This window comes from Macrosteles quadrilineatus, unplaced genomic scaffold, assembly GCF_028750875.1.
Source record: "Macrosteles quadrilineatus isolate MER2022 unplaced genomic scaffold, UCM_ALF_1.0 Scaffold_1__1_contigs__length_201487025, whole genome shotgun sequence".
Classification (NCBI taxonomy): domain Eukaryota; kingdom Metazoa; phylum Arthropoda; class Insecta; order Hemiptera; family Cicadellidae; genus Macrosteles; species Macrosteles quadrilineatus.
In genome coordinates, this window is record NW_026542594.1 from 8,071,378 (window position 1) to 8,091,281 (window position 19,904).

Genomic DNA, 19,904 nt, shown 5'->3' on the forward strand with positions numbered 1-19,904 from the left:
TTAACGGCCTCACATTCTCTCATTTAAAGCATCCGATAATAAAATATATCTTTGTGGATATAGACAATAGACATTCTTATAATCGTTTAGCGTGCTTAATTCGTGTTACTTTTAAAACTATACACATCTTGGTTATCTTACTAATATTATAAATGTGAAAGTTTGTGTGTTTATTTTAAGTTCAATCACGCATTAACGACTAGACGGATTGGGCTGAAATTTGGCATAATGATAGCTCACATTCCCTATTAACATATAGGCATATTCTTTTCTCAAAAATCCTTTCGGGCTCCGCCCCAGTGGCTCTACAGTTCCCCATGTTAACTTTATGAGTATTCATATTTAAAAGGAAGAATTTAGTCAGCTGTTTCAACTAAAAAAGGTTCTATGATATGAAAAAGCATTAAAAGGTTATAAGATTTACCAACGGGGTGCTGCACTATTATTTTTTTTCATTTATGATAACAGCTTATTTGATAAGCAGCAACAAAAAACTGTGATACGCAATGAGAATTGTCAAAGTAGGATTGTTTACAGTTATGTTTATGTTTTTAACTTCATGAATAATTTGTGATGTTTTGCAAACTTTTAATAATTTATTTTTCTCTATTGTTTAGGTGAAGTGGTAGAACATTATGGCCATGGTAGATGTGTAATACTATGGTATACAGTAAAAAAGCTCGAGTATAATTGCAATAAGCGTTTTATACTTATATGTCAACCGGGCGATTTTATACTTATATGTACGAAGGACGGATACTCTGCTAGTAAAAAATATATAAAAATACCGAAGCCTATCCAATTAAAATAATTTATAAAACCAGTAGAGGGGAGAATTACGAACTACAGTTTTTAAATACTGAACCGATAAATACAGTAGTAACACTATACATACACCTTACACTTAACACTTAACACTGTATTCAAATACTGTAGGCCTACTCTCATTTAGGCAAGTAAACTTGTAAATCAATTCCTGCGCTGTTAATGTCTAGCTAAGGGTGTCTTAAGTTATTTTGCTAATTAACTTTCATTTAGTTAGAATAAACATTTCACTGTTTAGTTTCCCTTAGCTCTGTTTAACCTTATCTATTTGTCACGTGTGACTTAATATTTATTCCTAGAATAAGGATAATTTTATTCAAAGAAATTTACAAAATAAGACCAATCTAATAAATCTTACTACTATAAACAGTATTAAAAAACCTTTATTTGAGATGTATCAATATACCAGGTGTTTCAAAATGAATGACCCGGTTTTAACGCTTTATAACTTTTATACTATTGAACTTGTGGTAAAAAAATTTAAGATTACTTTTTAACTTTGTACAATTAAATCTACAGTTCTGCTGGATTGACTTTGTTAAATGATGTGTCTTTTGGAAGGCATTCACTCTTTGAGTTGCTTTTCCGTTTGATGTGTATTTTATAGCGGTCAGTTTAATAGTATAAACGTTATAAAACGTTAAAACCGGGTCATTCGTTTGAAACAACCGGTATTCTCCTCTCTCTGCATGGAAGCTCTGACCAAAAAAGTCAACAGAGAAATATGTTTACGACTGTCATCTATGCACACGAGGAAGTTATTTATATTATTTGTTTTATATTACACGATGCCTTTTCTAAATTTAAGCTTCAATATACTATATGCTGTCAAATTAACAATATTAGAAGAGTATATTATGTGTTATATTAACGACAAAAGCTCTTTACTTAGCTGAACATTTTATTAATCAACTTTAATAAAATTGAGTTGCAGAGAGAATCTCTCAAACTTTTCCTGCTATAACTCTGCCAATACTTTTTCTATACAATTCAAATGTTAACCATCATCCATATTTAATCTATATTTTTAACTAAATCCGCTAGAAAATTCAAACCCTTCACATCATATACCTTATATGTATGAAAACTGCCATTTGCAAGCATTGCGATTTTTTGACCTCTTCCAGGTGACAACCCATGAGGAGTAGGTACTCAATCTTTAATTTAAGCAAGGTTGATATGCAATTCATTTTAAAGGACTGGTCAAGTGGAGCTCATTGCCAGAAACCGCTTTTAAAAAGATCCATGCGTAACAAAATGGTGGCTATCCAAAGTTCTTGCGAAAATACCTGTACAGGCCTTGGTACTGTATTGGTAAATACTCGTAGTCAACATTAGCTAGAGAGCTGAAAAACCAGTTAATTTGTTTTGAATATGTAATTATATTAATATTTTAACTACGCGTATCTGTAAAAAGTTCTTACACTAAAAGGACTTAGTCTAAACAGAAAGTACAACGAATAACTAATGAATGAATGCACGGTCGATGACGTCCTTGTGAATGATAAATACTCACGAGTAATTAGGTGTGGTGTGCAAAGCTGGGTATAATTAGGTTTTATATTTGAATTGTTGGTTACAGCAAGACATACAAGTTTTCAAAAAGATTTTAGATCTAGTATAATTTCAGGTTATAATTATTTTATTTTCAGTTTTAAGGAAAATTTCCCAAGATCAGAGCCAAACATGCATATTGTTTTTAGCCTAAAACTAAAATATTTCTTTCAATCTAGAGGAAATCGTTTGAGTAGTTTTTAAATCATTGTGCGCGCAATCGTTACTCGAATTATTGTATAGGATAGGATATACCGTTGTTTGGAGATTTATAAATACAGTAGCAAGAAGAGATATATGTAATCTACATTTGATACAGTGCATAGCTTAAAAGTAATTTTTAAATCGTAAGATAGTTTTGTAACATAAACGGTAACTCATTTACTTTACTTTATATTCACGAGTTTGAAACAATAAAGGAACGACAACGTTTCTATACTAATTGCCCTCGAAGTAATTAAGCAGCTTCTCCTCCCTAATTACTTTCTCCTGTTAATAAGCAAGAGGTATTATTAACATAAGATTTATATAAAATTTGTAACCGTTTAAACATTTGACGATGAAGTATTGGTCGGCTTGGTAAAAATAATAGGACTTAATTAATAATGGTATGCGTGCTTGGTATCCGACGTAAGTATATCTTTTTTTCATTTGGGTTGCATTGCAAATAAAAATAATATATTTATTATTTAATATTGTCATTTTCAATTTGTTCCTTTTAGCCGAAATAATTGTTATTGTTCACAATACACAATTATTTGTCTTTGCGATTATTCGTTAATTAATGTTTAACCAAATAAACAAAAAAACAAATTTAACAAGTGGATATAAATTAAATAGCTATCTCCTTTCACATCTTCCAAATCTTGGTATAAACAGCTCAATATATTTCTTTATCCACATGTTTCAAAATGTAAGGCAACCAATCGCAAATAACCATGCTATACACAGTCTTAGTTTAATAAAACGTGTTATGGTACATGACCTGAACATTCATGAGTTTTATATATTCCCAAACAAGAAAGTCGTGTAACGAATCTCTTTTATAAATTACACTCAGTTTTACAAAATAAAAAAAACTTAAAAAATAGACTATTAAAGGAGCTACTGTTACACTTAAGAAATATTTTTTGTTTGAATTTGTAGTCACAATTAATGACCTAAATATAAAATAAACAATAATTACTGATTTAGGTCCAATTGATTTGTGGCATACAAATTAGCTGGGATTCTGAGATGGGAATTCTAGGTGCGCACTTGAACCCAAATATGAGCGAAGGTTGAGTGTGTCAAAGTAAAGGTAGAATGGTGTGTGGTGATCTGTGTTGATTTGTTACTGCGAATATCAGCTGATTCATTAGCTAGAATCGTTTATAAAGCCCGATGATCAAGAAAAGCTGGATCCAGTTTCGAACCATTATAAAGCTACTGACTTCTCTCAGGACTGACGACCACTAGGCGAGCACTATAACCACCCGGCTACCGAATAATGCATACCAACCAAACACAGATGCAGCGGCAAGCACTGCGACAATTAGGTCATAGGGTGACTACTTTAAAATGAAAAGATACCTATATCACAACCAAATTTGGCATATAATTACTGGTAATAGTAAGGTAATTTTTAATTGGTTACCTGCGGGGACGGCCCACAAGGAGTAAGCTGAAAATCTTAAGGATAAGCATAGTTTTATTATGTTTTTCTATTAATTTAAAGGTCTTGTTGGACTAAAAACAATACCGCACAACGGCATTCGAGTCAAAAATGGCAGCCGTTCAAAGATCTACCGTTTTGCTTCTTTAAATGGCTGCCATTTTTTACTCAATTGATTTTTTTGGCCCAAATTTGCGGCATTGTAATCAGTAATAGTGTATAACGGCATTGCAAATTCAACAAACCTTTGAAAAGCTGTAATTTTTTAATAGATTGTCTCCCCCCAGCAAAAGTTCGTGCTCTTCTCACAGCCACATAGAGTTGGCTGTTGGCAGCCATTTAATCAATACATTATCTCATTGTAAATCAACAGACATTAGTTATTCGTTGGTGATTGATAATATCTGAGAATAGCAATATATAGTTAATTTCACCATATATTTCTGAATTACTGACCCACTTCTAATTATTCAATCAGGTACTGTAATTCAATAATAATGCAGACGGCTATTCTGCTAGTTAGTTACTAACAAGACTTGAATTTTTCCAAAGAAAAAAATTCTTTTGTTAATAATGAAAACTTTACTTTGATAGAGTCTTACAAAGTCAATATGTTGATCCCAAACACAATCTACTCTAATTAGAATCTAAGATTACTTGGGTTTCTGGAAATATTGTTTGCAAAAGGTCAAGTTACCTGCAGAGTTAAGGGGATCTGAAACCTCATTAGTGAAATAAATCTCTTTGAACTTGTTACATTCCAAGAACTTATAAGTAAACATAATGTTTGTAGCTATTCTATAAAGGCAACATGGCTTTAAATAGACGTCAAGTAATTCAGTACCTATTAGTTAACCTTTATTAACCCAGTGTCACTTTGTTAGTAAATTGAAAATTTCGGTTTTACTAAGAAGCACATTTACATCAAAGTAACCTTTTTACCGAAGCTTCAAATAACACGAACTCCTAATTTAAAACCACAGGTGTGTTTACAAATTTAAAATGGTGAAATCAGTAATGGTTTTTTATGTATTAGCTTTTAATTAAAACTATTATTATGAACAAAGGTTGTTACGAAGAGTTTGGACAAATAAAAGGAAAACTATTATGTGCTTGGCTCTTCAGTTCTGGAAACACTTTTAATACCAAAATACTTGTTTAAACGGTTGAAAAAAACACATTTCAAAACATTATGTCAGATAAACTATATACGTTAATAACTTGCGGAATCGAATTTGAAAGACTTACAACACGATTACAAAATAACTGCTCATAAATATATAGTAGATTCGTAAAATTAAATATTTAGGATTTAACCTTTTCTTTGTCAAGGAGAGGGAGAAACCATTCATTACGCGTATTAAAATAATGCTACTCAGTTTGTTCAAAATAAATCTGATTAATCTAGTCATATCATTAATCATATTCAAGTTTAAAATGCTAGTTAGTTGAAAAACTACGTTTTATTATTTTATGTTTGCAACTCAATGTTATCGCAAGACAAAGTTGACCACGTGCGCTTAGTCGCAGTATTCGACCTGGATAAAGGAGAAGTTTTTAATCGCAATGTTTTCCGTTCCATTTTTAGTTTGGTCATTAATATCTAAATATCTTCTTTCTTAGTGCTTATGCAGATTGTTATTGTCAATAGTTATTTGATTCCACCATGAAAAAAAAAAAACATGTCTATGGATTATTGAGCGGAGCAAAGCAAACCTCTTTGGGATCGGCTTCAATGCAAACTTTCAATCACTATAACTCAATAACGGCTAAACATATTTTAGCCAAACCTACCAAGGTTGTTTCGACAAATGTTTGGAAGGTTTAAGGCAAAACAATTTAAATTTTCGATAGTGCCTATATAATTTAAAAGTAACCCAAACGTATACAATTTTAACATTGGCCTCATTGGTTGCCATTGTGGCTACAAAATAACGATGTAAATGTAAACAAAACAAATACTCATAGCATTTGTTTAAAACCAAGCCAATTACGGCCTACACAAAGTACAAAGGATACGCATTCGGATGATGACCACTGATCAAATAATACAGATAAATTATTACACGCCTTTTGGAAACTACCACTGATTGAATAGTTAGCCTACAGTATTTTACATATCTTACTATATAATATTATAAATGTGAAAGTTTGTGTATTTGTTTGTTTGTTTGTTTGTGTGTTTGAAGTTCAATCACGCATTAACTACTGGACGGATTGGGCTGAAATTTGGCATGATGATAGCTCATATTCCTGATTAACATATAGGCATATTCTTATCTCAAAAATCCTTTCGGGCTTCACCCCAGTGGCTCTGTAGTTCCCCATGTTAACCTTATGAGTTTCCATATTTAAAGGGAATTAAAGTATTTTGTCAGCTGTTTCAACTAAAAAAGTTGGTTCTATGATATGCAAAAGTATTTTAAACTTATAAGATTTACCAACAGAGTGCAGCACTATTATTTTTTTTCTTTGCCTTTATGAAAACAGCTAATTTGAACTAATCAGCAACAAAAAGCTGTGATACGCAATGAAAACTGTCAAAGTAGGATTGTTTACAGTTGTTTATGTTTTTAATTTCATGAACAATTTGTGATATTTTGCGAATTTTTAATAAATAATTTTTCTTTATTGTTTAGGTGAAGTGGTAGAACATTATGGCTATGGTAGATGTGCAATACTATAGTATACCGTTAATTTAAAGAAGCAAATTTTATCAAACTGTGTCCGCCCCATTGAAAATGCAAAGCTTGAGTATAACTGCAGTAAGCATTTTTTACTTATATGCCAACCCCGTACGAAGGACGGGTACTCTGCTAGTTTTATTTATATTTAAATGAGAGTGCCCGTGTAAGTTGAATGAGTGTGAATATTTAGGACAATTTCAAAATGTATTCTCAAAAACTGTCTGATATTCGTAGAACATGTTGACGAGCAATAAACTCTCGAAACGCACGGACAAATACTAGAACACTTGCTTGAAAACAATTCTTCTTATATGTTAAATGAAAAAAATTTAAGAAAGCAACCTTATAAGGTATGGTGAAAACCATTCACGCAATTATCACAAAACAGGCAAGTCCTTAACAAATTACATCTGCCAATCATATTATTCGGATCCATGCAGTATTATGCAGAAAATGATGATTGGTTGCGTTAAACCGAATGAAAAAAATCCATTAATAAAATAATATATTAAAAAATAGTTTATGGTTGAAAGATCCAGTAAAAATTATAACCAAATACAAAACAGTTACCTATTACTGGATTCAAACCACCTTTTAACACAAGATTAGTTAGTTTTGGTTCCATGGAGACATTCAACTATTTCTGTCTCTTAGAAACAAAATCATCTTCTTTTGAACATTTGACAGAAACAGATCAATTTGCAATGTTCAACGCAAAAAACTTAATAATTGGTTTCGGCGCTGTAACGACTTGGTGGTTCGTCACCCGGAATCCTCCCCCACCACCACCACCACCACCAATAAGCGAGAAGGAGTTGCGGCGATGGATCCCGATCTGGACTCAGTGAAGAAGAAAAGACTCAGTCTAGGGGATAGAAGAGAAAGGCCCTGGACTAAAGGTGTGGGAATGCACTTGTGAAAATTATAGTGCTCAGGACTTCAAAGGAAAATTTAAAGGGAATATTAAACAGAAACAACACGTGGGGAGGAAGAACAGAGATTGCTCTGAAGGCAGAATAATCTATGAAGAATTGTTATTAAAACTTATGTGTGGTGCTTAACTGAAGGAAACATGATCACCATTTACTTATAGCACTGTCAGTTTGTAACCAATGCTTCTCAGCTTGCAAAAAATAAAAAAAAATCCCATACCCAAACTGAATTTATGAGTTTTATAGGCTAGTTTTTAAACTTAAGAAAATTACATTTAAAACTGGGGAAAATTGAAAAAAAAAATAGAATGACAAGGAAATGATCATATGATTAAAAATGACAACGGACGTATATGGTAGAATTATTTCCCCATTGATTGTTTTTCAAGTAACATACGTTTCGCTAATGATAGTCTAGTACATGTTTTTTGTCTACTTCCCTATAGGGAAATTCCTTTATACAAACCTTAATGTTCTTCAGTAGGCTACATTTGGTATCAAAGAGTCGTCTTCAAAAATATCTGCTTCGCCAATCATCTGATGGTTCATATTCAGTTTCTGAAAACAGAATAAAATGACGTCGAAGATTGATTCCTCCGATACCGATAAGAGAGAGTGAGGATGAGGAGCGTTCGATATGAAGAGTCTACACTAGGTGCTCGCTGATGAAGAAAATTTCGGAGCCTTGGTCGATTAGAGCTCTACACACAATGTTGTTACCTTTCGGACCGATTACTATAACTTGAACAGTAGCTAAAAGAACTGTGTGTCGATTTCCAGTAGGAAGAGAGTGATTTGAGGACACTTGTGGTGTATATTTGATGACTAGAAGAGTACCCGTCCTTCGTACGGGGTTGGCATATAAGTTTAAAATGCTTATTGCAGTTATACTCAAGCTTTGCGTTTGCAATGGTGGATGACACAGTTTGATAACATTTGCTTCTTTAAATTTACGGTATACTATGGTATTACACATCTACCATAGCCATAACGTTCTACCTTTTCACCAAAACAATAAAGAAAAAAAATATTAAACAATTGCAAAAAATCACAAATTATTCATGGCATTAAAAACATAAACATAACTGTAAACAATCCTACTTGACAGTTCTCGTTGCAATCACAGTTTTTTGTTGCTGCTTAGTTCAAATTAGCTTTTTACATAAATGCAACCAAAAAAAATATAGTGCTGCACCCTGTTGGTAAATCTTATAACTTTTTAATGCTTTTGCATATCATAGAACCAACAATTTTAGTTGAAACAGCTGACTAAATTCTTTAATTCCCTTTAAATATGAATACTCATAAGGTTAACATGGGGAACTACAGAGCCACTGGGGCGGAGCCCGAAAGGATTTTTGAGATAAGAATATGCCTATATGTTAATCGGGAATGTGAGCTATCATCATGCCAAATTTCAGCCCAATCCATCCAGTGGTTTATGCGTGATTGAACACAAACAAACAAACAAACAAACACACAAACTTTCACATTTATTAATATTAGTAAGATTTGCTTTCCGAATTTGGTGGATTGTTTGAATCAGTTAAGCTCAAGATACTGTATTACTCAATCAAAAATCATGAATTTGATTATTTCTCGAATATTATATTTATTTTAACGCTACGGAGCAGCATAGGTCCTCTAGTATACTATGTAATGAGCATGACTACACAGTTTACACATACCTTTTTCTATAGATTATATGATTCTACAGCTATGAAAATGTACAATAAAGAATCACGGTCAAAAATAACAATTAAAATGTTATCGAGTTTAAAAGTATAGAAACAAAGACGATGGTTAAAAAGCGTTTCACAGTTGTACAGCTGATTTAACGTCGAATGCTGAAAACAACACAAGTGGAAACTGGAACAATTACTGTGTGACTTACTAATCATTGCTAATACAAATGAGGGGATTAGTTATTTATTGTTAATTCACGATAAGTAACTGTATTAATACATACTATTATTATTTATATATTATGTAAATAAACGTCAAGGAAAAAGTAGCAAATGTGTAAGTTGTATAACATACCTTGATACAAATGCAGTAGGTTTTTGTCAGTAAAATATTAATTCATCAAAATGCCAGAAAACTGTTGCATAATAAAATTGATTTCTAAAATAAGTAACAGTTATTGAATTACTCTTACATACAAATACAGTATTGACCTCTGTTAAACACATCAGTTAATATCACAATAAATAAAAAATCAAATGTAAGGAAAAAACTAATTAAAACGTTCATGAAATGCATTCCTTCCGGTTATCACGGTATTTTATTGACCATGTTATGACCATTAAAATGTTGATTAAGTCAAATACATAATAAGTACGTTGACTCAGCAAATCGGCAGAATTAGTGAATTTCGGTTAGCCTGATTGTGGTTTCATTAACATATTTTCAAAGGTTTGTCAAGGATTTATTTTCTATATAATAAATATATATTTTAGAGGGAGGCGTATTTTAGTGTAAATATATGTACTGTATATTCAAAAAAAAAAAAAACCCAACTTTTGCCTTATTAATCTCCAACAAAACACCGTGCCTATAAGTCCTATTATATTGGTTGCCGAGCGCTTTCGAATAAATGTAGATTTGCGTTTGCACGAGATGATTTTTACTTGAGTTATTCTAACCATTCTTTGCTCTCTGATGCTAACAGACACACACACATATGGTATTTTGGTTTCTCTCAGGGGACATAAAAACTAAAAAATCGGTCATGTCTAGGTCTTATCAAGGAGACCTACCGTAATAGCTTATACCTTGTATGGGAAATTTACTAAAAGAATCCGTAAACAGAAATTGATGTACTGTAATTGTAACAATCGTTTCATAGCAATCGTGCTTGATCGTATCCGCTTCATTCATATTTTCTATTATTTCGCTGCTACATTTTGGGAATTCATTCTAATCCCCTGACATTTACAAACGGATGATCAATGAAATAAACAAGAATTCAAGAGGGATTTTAGGAACTGTCAATTTGTCAGCTCGCATATGTTTTCTAATTCATCACAGGAAGTGGACATGACGCGAAATATTATGTGTACTCTGTGTTACTTTGACCGGTTTGTCTGTACGTCTACGGTGTTGCAAAAAATTTTATTTATATGAAATTTTAGTGAAAAAAAGAGTTTTTAAATGTTTCAAGGAGTTAAAAGGCTCGTGAATATAATAGGCTGTAAAATAAAAACATGTAGAACCATTTAAAATCAATTAGACAGTTTATTTTTTTAATCCTTACTATCTCTAAGTGTGCTTGGTAGGTACTATGTTATAAACACCAGTGTAGTGTATCTATACTATACTTGAATGCTATGTTCCAGTTAAAATTATAACAAATGTTATATAATTATAAAACTAAACCTTTTCTTAATAAAACACTAGTTCCTGTTGCACTATTTTGCAATAAGGGTTTGTAGTCGTATATCATCGGCTACATAGGCGTAAACATCCTTATCCCCCAGGCGTTCCCTCGTCATCTTACCACTTCTAGGAACGACTCAAATTTCCTGTTGTGTCTTACTGTCTATTTTGCGATTTTCCTTCAATGCCGGATATCTAAACCGGTAAAAATTGCCTTATATGTAAATATTTAAATTTTATTATAAATAATTCTATTGTACTTAAATTCAAATACCATTTTAATCGTATTATATCCTGGTGTTTTTTTATATTGGAACTATTTTACTAACTAAGTAACATGTACCTTTTTACAACATAATCATAGTAGTATTATCGAGGATATTGCAAGAGGAAAATATTTATAATTCCATACTAACAACAGGTTACGTTTTCTAAGGAATGTTTAAAAAACATCAATCAAATTCTAACAGTACATACATTTTCAGTAATCGTCGCTTATGAAATAAGCTGAAGCATTTGAGATTACTTTAATATCTCAGACCATCCAAACAAAACTGTCTCAAACGGATTATCTTCATTATTTCGTAAACTTAATTTGTGAAATTTACTTATTTTGATAGGGTTTGATAGGGTATATGACAGTGATATAGATCGAATATTACATAACTGAAATATTTATGGATTCAAAACTTATCTTATTATTAAGAACTAGTTAAAGTTCTTGTGTCCATGGTGGTGATAACAGTTGTTTATTCATAAGCTAAAAGTGTAAGTATGCATACGGGATATTACTGTTCCCACCACAGGTTATTGGTGATAAACACATTCCTACTTACGTATAAGCTAAAAGGGCGAGTCAATACTCTGGGGGTCAGTTAGTAACACATAGGGCAGCGATGTTGTCAGTTCTCGTCCCGATACCCGTTGTAGTCCATTCTTCCAGCTCACTCGTTGCTTACCGTACCTTTATATGGTTATATCACAATCAAATGGCAAGTAAAACATTTTAAAAAGCCACATACTTTAAAAAATAAAAAAATAAAAATGTAAAAGACTTTCAATTTGTTTAAAATCTTTTTCACATGACAATTGTTTGTTGAGTGTCAACGAAAGGCTAGAGTTCACATAGCACAAAGAATGCACGCTTTCTGAACCTCACACCGGGAACAAAGCAATCGGATTGATTGCATCAGACCGGAAATCAATAAATTAGGCTTTGTTGGTGGATCCCAGCGACCACAGAATTAAAATGCGGTATAATTAACCACACAATTGTAATTCTGTGGTCGCTGGTGTATCCCATATTGCAGATCCTAACATGCTCCAATAACAAGGTATTCAAACCTTATTCAAGGAAGTGTTAATACTGTGTATAGGATTTGTAAAATGTATTCTTCCCTACAGAAACGCTTGACAATCTTTGAGGTTTTTAAATAGTTAACAGTAAACTTTTATAAACAACCAGGAGAGGACTAATCTTATTGTTGTCAACAGTCAGTTCTTACATTCGTAAGCATACACGGGTAAACATACAAGGGGGAAATGTATTTAAGACTCCACACTAGCTGTTACCCGTCGGCTTCGCCCGATATCATTTTGTGTTTATTACTACTATGAAGGCTAAAATTGCCTTTTGCATTAATTTACTGTCTAACTGTCCTTTTACCAGGAACTTCATATTACTTCCTCTGGAAATACCTACATAATGATTTTTACCAAAATATCATTCCTGCTGTATCTCCTTTCACTTGGAATAATTTATAGGCTTCCAAACTGAATTCACCGGTAGTGCAGTTACTTCTCTTTTTACTCGTTTCAAAGTGTTACATGTCTCACAGTAGCATAATAACCTGTATTTATGTGACATGGAGTTCTTTTATACATTTATTGTTGGATAATTCCTTACTCTGTAACAAGCTTCTGTTGAATAGCGCTGGAAATTATGGTCCGATGATTTCTTGTGAAATCATAACCCTCAAAGGCCCCAAAATAGTTGCAGATCTACAGTATCTACGATGTTTTCACTAAAAGAAATGTACACACATGAAAGTCGCTTTTCTAAAATAAAAAAAATAAATTAGATACTATAAGCTAGTACCCACATTCCCAAATTCGTCAAAATCGGAGCACAAAATTAGTCTGCAGGTCTGTACAGATCCACACACACACACTCATCACTTCGAAAACCACTTTTTTGTGTTCGGGCGGACCCCAAACATATATTTACAACCAAAACTCCAACTCTAAAATTTTAAAGAAAACAACTCCTCTTTTCTTTATATGTATAGGGAGGGCAGGTGACAAAACTCTCTGAAACTAAATATAATAAAATTTATGTGTTATTATTTGACCTCAGACTATGCATATGTTGGAACCGCTTAGCTAGCGTCGTAAATGTCGTTTACCGTTCCTTCGTAAATAGCATTGAAAACGCATCAAATGCAGAAATGCATCAGGAGTTTACTGCGTAATATGTTTAAAATTCACAACCTGGAACAAGCAATCCATTTTTATTAAATTTGTGTTTCCATCGTTCTTCTTATATTTATATCATTACTATTTATATTAATACAAGTTTTTTTTCTGTTTACTAGCGTCTATTGTAAATTTTGAAGGTCACTGACCTACTACAAACTACAGATATAGACACTATTAATTATTAGCGTAATTCATTTGTAGGGGATCCTTCAACATAATTAATTGTTATTGCTAACATACAGGGTGACACACGGGAGACGGGCGGTTTTCATCTGCGTATTAGTGAGAGTGCGGTGGTGGGCATAGTTCTGCTCTATACAGGGTTAGTGAAAAGTGTGGAGACCCCCTGTTTTTTTTTTAATGGCCCATACTAGAAAAACTAAACTCGGCACACCTTTATGACATCTTATGAAGTACTTTTTGGGCATAACCGTCACTTGGTGTACATCCCCAAAATGGGGGATTTCGGGGGAAACTTTAAACTTTCAAATACAAAGACCCTTCGAGTGACCCCTCATTTTGAAGGTGCCGGTAAAAGAAGACCAACAACGCAAACTAGAGGTCTTTATCTCAATCCAGTAAAACATGGCAGCCTATTGAAATTCTCAGAAGTTAAATTTAACTTACAGCTTTCCAAGTCTGGAGACCTGCTGTAAATTTTGTAGCGGCTCACACTAGGAAAACTAAAGCTAGAAAATCAGTGTCGTCTGTTTGAACCCTTACACATCTGCTCAGACATTCTCCTGTAATTCTCCTGGCCCGAAAGTGAATATCATGACAGACTCCAGCTACGCCGGTAAGTTAAATTAGTATACAAACTGAGAAAGTTAAATACAGTATTATAAAGTATGCTATTTTAAAGTAGCTAAATAGTTAAAATAAAATTAAAATAAGGTCAAAGTTCTTAATAACCTTTAGAAATCATAGTTACAATAATAAGTGTAAACACTGATCTTTGTTCAACAATCAGTACATTCAATCCATTTGCAAGGAAAAGTAAATAACTTCAATAACTTGAAGTACACAGTATAGTTACATTTATTTGTTTACTACTATTAAATAGTTGCATTTTTCAAATAAATTTTTCACTATTATTGATTTAATTTAATAGATAATCAGCACTAAGTATATATTTCTATATTTTTAGCGCTATACTTATTCATAGCGCTAACATTATGTATAATGTGCATTTACCCTTACATATTAATATACCCTTATACAGGGTTAGTAAAAAGTCTGGAGACCCCCCGTAAATTTTGTAGCGGCTCACACTAGGAAAACTAAACTCTACACAACTTTTTGGCATGTTATGAAGTACTTTTTAAGCCTAATAGCCACTTGCTTACCAAACCAAAAATGGGAGATTTCGGGGGAAACTCAAAAGTTTTAAAAAATAAGCCCCATCAAGTGACCCCTCATTTTGAAGGTCCTGGTAAAAGAAAACTAACAACGCAAACTAGAGGTTTCTATCTCAATCCAGTAAAAAATGGAAGCTGATCGAAATCTTTAGAAATCGGTAATAACTTGCAATTTTATATTCAATTGGCTGCCACATTTTACTGTGTTAAGATAGAGACCTATAGTTTGCGTTGTTAGTTTTATTTTATTATGACCTTCACTCGATGGGGCTTATCATTTAAAATTTTTGAGTTTTCCCCAAAATCCCCCATTTTGGGTTTGGGAACTTATGAGAATTTCAATTGGCTGCCATTTTTTACTGAACTGAGATAGAGACCTCTAATTTGCTTTGTTGGTTTTCTTTTACCAGGACCTTTAAAATGAGGGGTCACTCGAAGGGTCTTTGTATTTGAAAGTTTAAAGTTTCCCCGAAATCCCCCATTTTGGGGATGAACACCAAGTGGCGGTTATGCCCAAAAAGTACTTCATAACATGCCATAATGGTGTGCTGAGTTTAGTTTTTCTAGTATGGGCCGTTTAAAAAATAACATGGGGTCTCCACACTTTTTAGTAGCCCTGTATAAGACGCCATTTCATTAACTCAGCCACTGTGGAACAGTGTGACTTGCACCGTCGATTAATTGTCTATGGCAGTTTCATGAAAAGTGGTGAGTTTACTATATATACACAGCAATTGTTTTGTGTACGGTTTAATGTCGTTCGACATTGAGCTGTCTGGTCCGTAACAAAACTCTCAGATGAGTAAACAACTTCAGATTTACTGGACAAATACTGGATGAAAAACATCCTGGTTCAAAACGCAGAGTAACGACGCCAGAAAATGTTGAAAGGGTAAGGGACACGATAGTCAGAGTCACATGACGGTCAGCTAGACGTCATGCTAGTGAATCGGTTAGATGAATCCAGTATGTTTCCAGTCAATCTCAAGTATTGCCAATCTGTATAAATGATCACTAAAATATCAGCGAATCTAAAGATAAGAGTTGTCCTGTAAAGAAGTTTGTAACTGAGCAACGTTTGCTAAATAAAGGTAATTTTATTTATTTATTTAATGACTGCAAACTCTGTCAGTGGCTAAAATAAACTACGTGCATTGGTATTTCTAAACTAGACATAACCTCAACATGCGACTGGGATGTCTTGAAATATTTATTGAAGATACAAGTAGTACCTAATGAAACAGTTAAGCATTAGTATGAAAAACCCCGAAATAAGTTTAAAATCAACAGGAAACGAAGATACATATCGAAAATAAGATAAATCAAATTTAAAATTAACCTCAGATAGGTATACTATTTTTAAAGATTAGGTAAAAAATCTTTTTGAATGTCTTATTGATTTACAGTCATACAATTCAAAGAAAAATCTAGTTTTATTTTTAAAAACCAGCGTGAAACTTTAGTTGTAAAAAAAACAGTGATATTTTTGCTAAACCCACTTTCCATCCGTCATACACTGAGCCCACTTGATGAGCGTGAACAAAAGTCTGTGAATTGTTTGATTGACAGCCTGTGTCAGTCTTCTGTTCGTGGCATTTATCATTCACTTAGCAAACTATTACAAATAACCCACACACGATTTAGGAAATAATACCACATATAATGGTTAAATTATTATATTTTAAGTAGGTAATACAAGTAACGTACATTGGTTGATCATTGTAGATTCATCTTCGTCGCTTATTAAGACAATATAAAATTCTATAAATAAATTATCTGTTGTCAATCAGCATACGAAAAACTTTTGAATTCATTTTGCGAGAAATATGCAGAGCATAATTAACTGGATTTTTAGTACCGTATTTAAATGTAAGCGTTAGTTAGTTAAGATAGTATGATTGATGGTTAATTTAAAGTCATAATCTATATTTATAAAAGAGGAAGTTTGTATATATATTTGAACGTTATGGACTCCGAAACCGCTCGACAGATTGTAATGAAACTTTCAGGCATAATTAAGCATTATTCAAGGAAGGTTTGTGTGAAGTTTGGTGCAGATCCGTCAAAAAGGGCTTCGCCCCAGTGGCTCTGGAGTTTCCCATGTTAACCTTATGAGTACTTACATTTAAATGGAATTAAAGAATCTTAACAGCTGGTTCAACTAAACAATTTGATTCCGTGATGTTCAATAGCATTAATTAACAAGTTAATAGGCTTACCAACAGGGTGCAGCACTATTATTTTTATGCCACATCAAAATGAAGCTTAGAGTGTGTAGATTTGCCGAAAAGTATCAATATGGACGAATTTCCTAAGGTCTCTCTGCCCCACAGGCTGATTTCCAAAGGGCTACGCCTGACATGTTTCCAATGTTTAAATGAATTAATTTAATTTAGTTAATAAAACAGCTGGTCAGTACAATGAACTGGTGTTTGTTTGTTCACTCGAAAAATATGTTTGTGACACTATGTAGATTGAGGAGGGTTATGTTTGGTTTTAAAGTGAGGTTGTATACGTTTTGCAAAGTATTTCTCAAAGTTTCATTTGTTAATTTATATATTAAAATACATGTGAAGAGGCTTGGCTAAAATTGAAGAATTATGGTAAAATATGTCATTCATGAAGCATCAATATGAAGCAATTGATGCTATTGCTACACTAAGGTAAGTTGTCATATTCTTATGGATCTATATTAACATCAAAAGTAGGGGTTTGAAAGTAAGTAGGTTTACGCTTTTAAATCAGTTTATATTTTCAAACTAAATCATAGAGTTTCTGTACTTTAAAACACACATCAGCACCACTTTAATAGCTCTCCAGGTCACATTTTCTTCCCGTTGCAAACCTCGGGTATAGCAGCTTGTCTTTTCTTAAATGAATTCAATTAATCAATAAAAGTATTTTATGACCTACAAAACTATTTTAACCATCACTTATAAATATTTGTTGTACAATTAGTTGTATCACTGACTGGATGAGCTGCTATTAGTGAATTAAAAAAGCGGAAGTTTTCTTTAAATGTTTTCTTCTTCAAATTGATTAATAATCTATATTATTTATATTCGACATGAATCTTTGTAAACAATAAGGTTTTTTTTCTTTAAGATTTAACCCCACATAATATTGTATACCAAAATGAACGTCTAGGTGTGTAGATTTGCAAACTGGCCTTACATATTTGTAAAATTCCCTTGGGCTCTGCCCCGTTGGCTTTTACAGCTACCATGTTATGCTTATGATGATCATATTTGTTTACATTATGATCAGCAAGGTAATTTAATAATTGCCGTTAATATTTTAGTTTAAATTTATGGAAACAAGTGCTACAAACATTTACTGACTTGGTTGAAATGATATATTTATATATATTTAGAATTTGGGTTCTCGTAAATAATACAAAAGAGAGAAAGCCTGGACAGTTTTATATACTAAAAATAAAACTGAATTAACACTCTGCTGAATTTGTTGAGCAATCATTGAAAGAGCTGATTTGCAAACTATGGAAACAGGAGGGTCATAGAACACCACCACGTAGAAGAAAAATATTGTTTTTGCAATTTATATTGACAGAAATCGGGTAACATAAAGTAGAAGTCCTAATTTACTAAAATCTAAAATCATCGCAACATCTTATTATAATAGCAATTTGACGGGAAAAAAGTTTTTTTTTTCATTTCACTTAATAGAAATGATTCAATAAGAACAAAAAATAATCCAGCTTATAAATTAAGCTTATAAATAGTAAAAGTTAGATTTTCTTATTTTTAAAAGTTATGGAGGTGTTGTAGTTAGGCAAGAACTTCTTTGGCCGACAGAAAAATCTTATTTTTGTAATTCCATAACATGTGCTTGACTAAATTACCATTTCATACTTAAAAGTGTTTCCTTGTTAAGCAAATACTATAACTAGTCAGATACCAAACTGTATCAAATATGATAGCCTATTTTAGATATGTTATATTAAATACTAAACTACATATAATAATACCATTGACTATAATATATAACATAGTATGGTAGCCTGTATAGCAATGGTAAGACGTCTAAAGAGAAGAATAAATACTTGGTTACCGACAATCAACTTGCAAACTGACGGTAAATACAAAATTGTTTATCTTCCCAAAAGCTCACAGAGCTCCAAATATTATTGTCTGGCTTGTTCAAGTTGCATAAAAGCCCCATCAAACTTTGATATTTTCTCTGTAGGAAGTTACAATATTGTTTTCCAATCTTTTTCCCTATTTACTCTCAGGATTCACTATCATGGAAACCTCATAGCTCAACAGCAACCGAAGTAACAACCGTATAGTATGCTATTGTAACAATGATGACAAATAATTTAAAAAGTAAGAAGAAAATGTAGGCAAAATCTATATATTTAATCGATTTATTATGAATCGATTAAATCGCTATAATCGTTTGTTATTTAAGAGAGCTTTTCACATATGTTTATCACATCAAGTATTTATAAATTCAATTGAAGGTACTATGAGTATTACGTTTTGGTGGAAAAGAGTTAAGTAAAATAATCAATTATTGATTAGAACAATTTTCCAAAATATCAAGTAATCTTCAGTGTAATATTTGGTTAATAGTTACAACTGAATGTTTTCCCTTTGTACTGTATTTCTTAATTTGCTAAGATTCTGTGTATGGCTTGTTAACCCTTTGAGGTCGAAGTTTTCCCACATTTTTTTGGAGAATTTATCTTGCCATTCAAGCAGTCAGAAAAATGGTGCCCAGTGACCTATACTCGCCATTTGACCCAAAATTTTTTTATATATTTATTTTTTTTTTTGGTCCTTGTAGGTTGCCATTTTTGAGCAGTCGGCAAAATGGCGGGGGGCGACCTATACTCGCCATTCGACCGCAAAGGGTTTTAAAATAGTATATTTCGTACCTAGGGCCGAAAATGAGGTTTTGCCGGCTCGAAATAGTTTTTAAGTTCGAGACGAAGTCGAGAACTTAAATCGATCGAGAGCTGCAAAACCATTTCGGTCCGTGGTACGAACGCTATTTTTCACCACACTATACACTA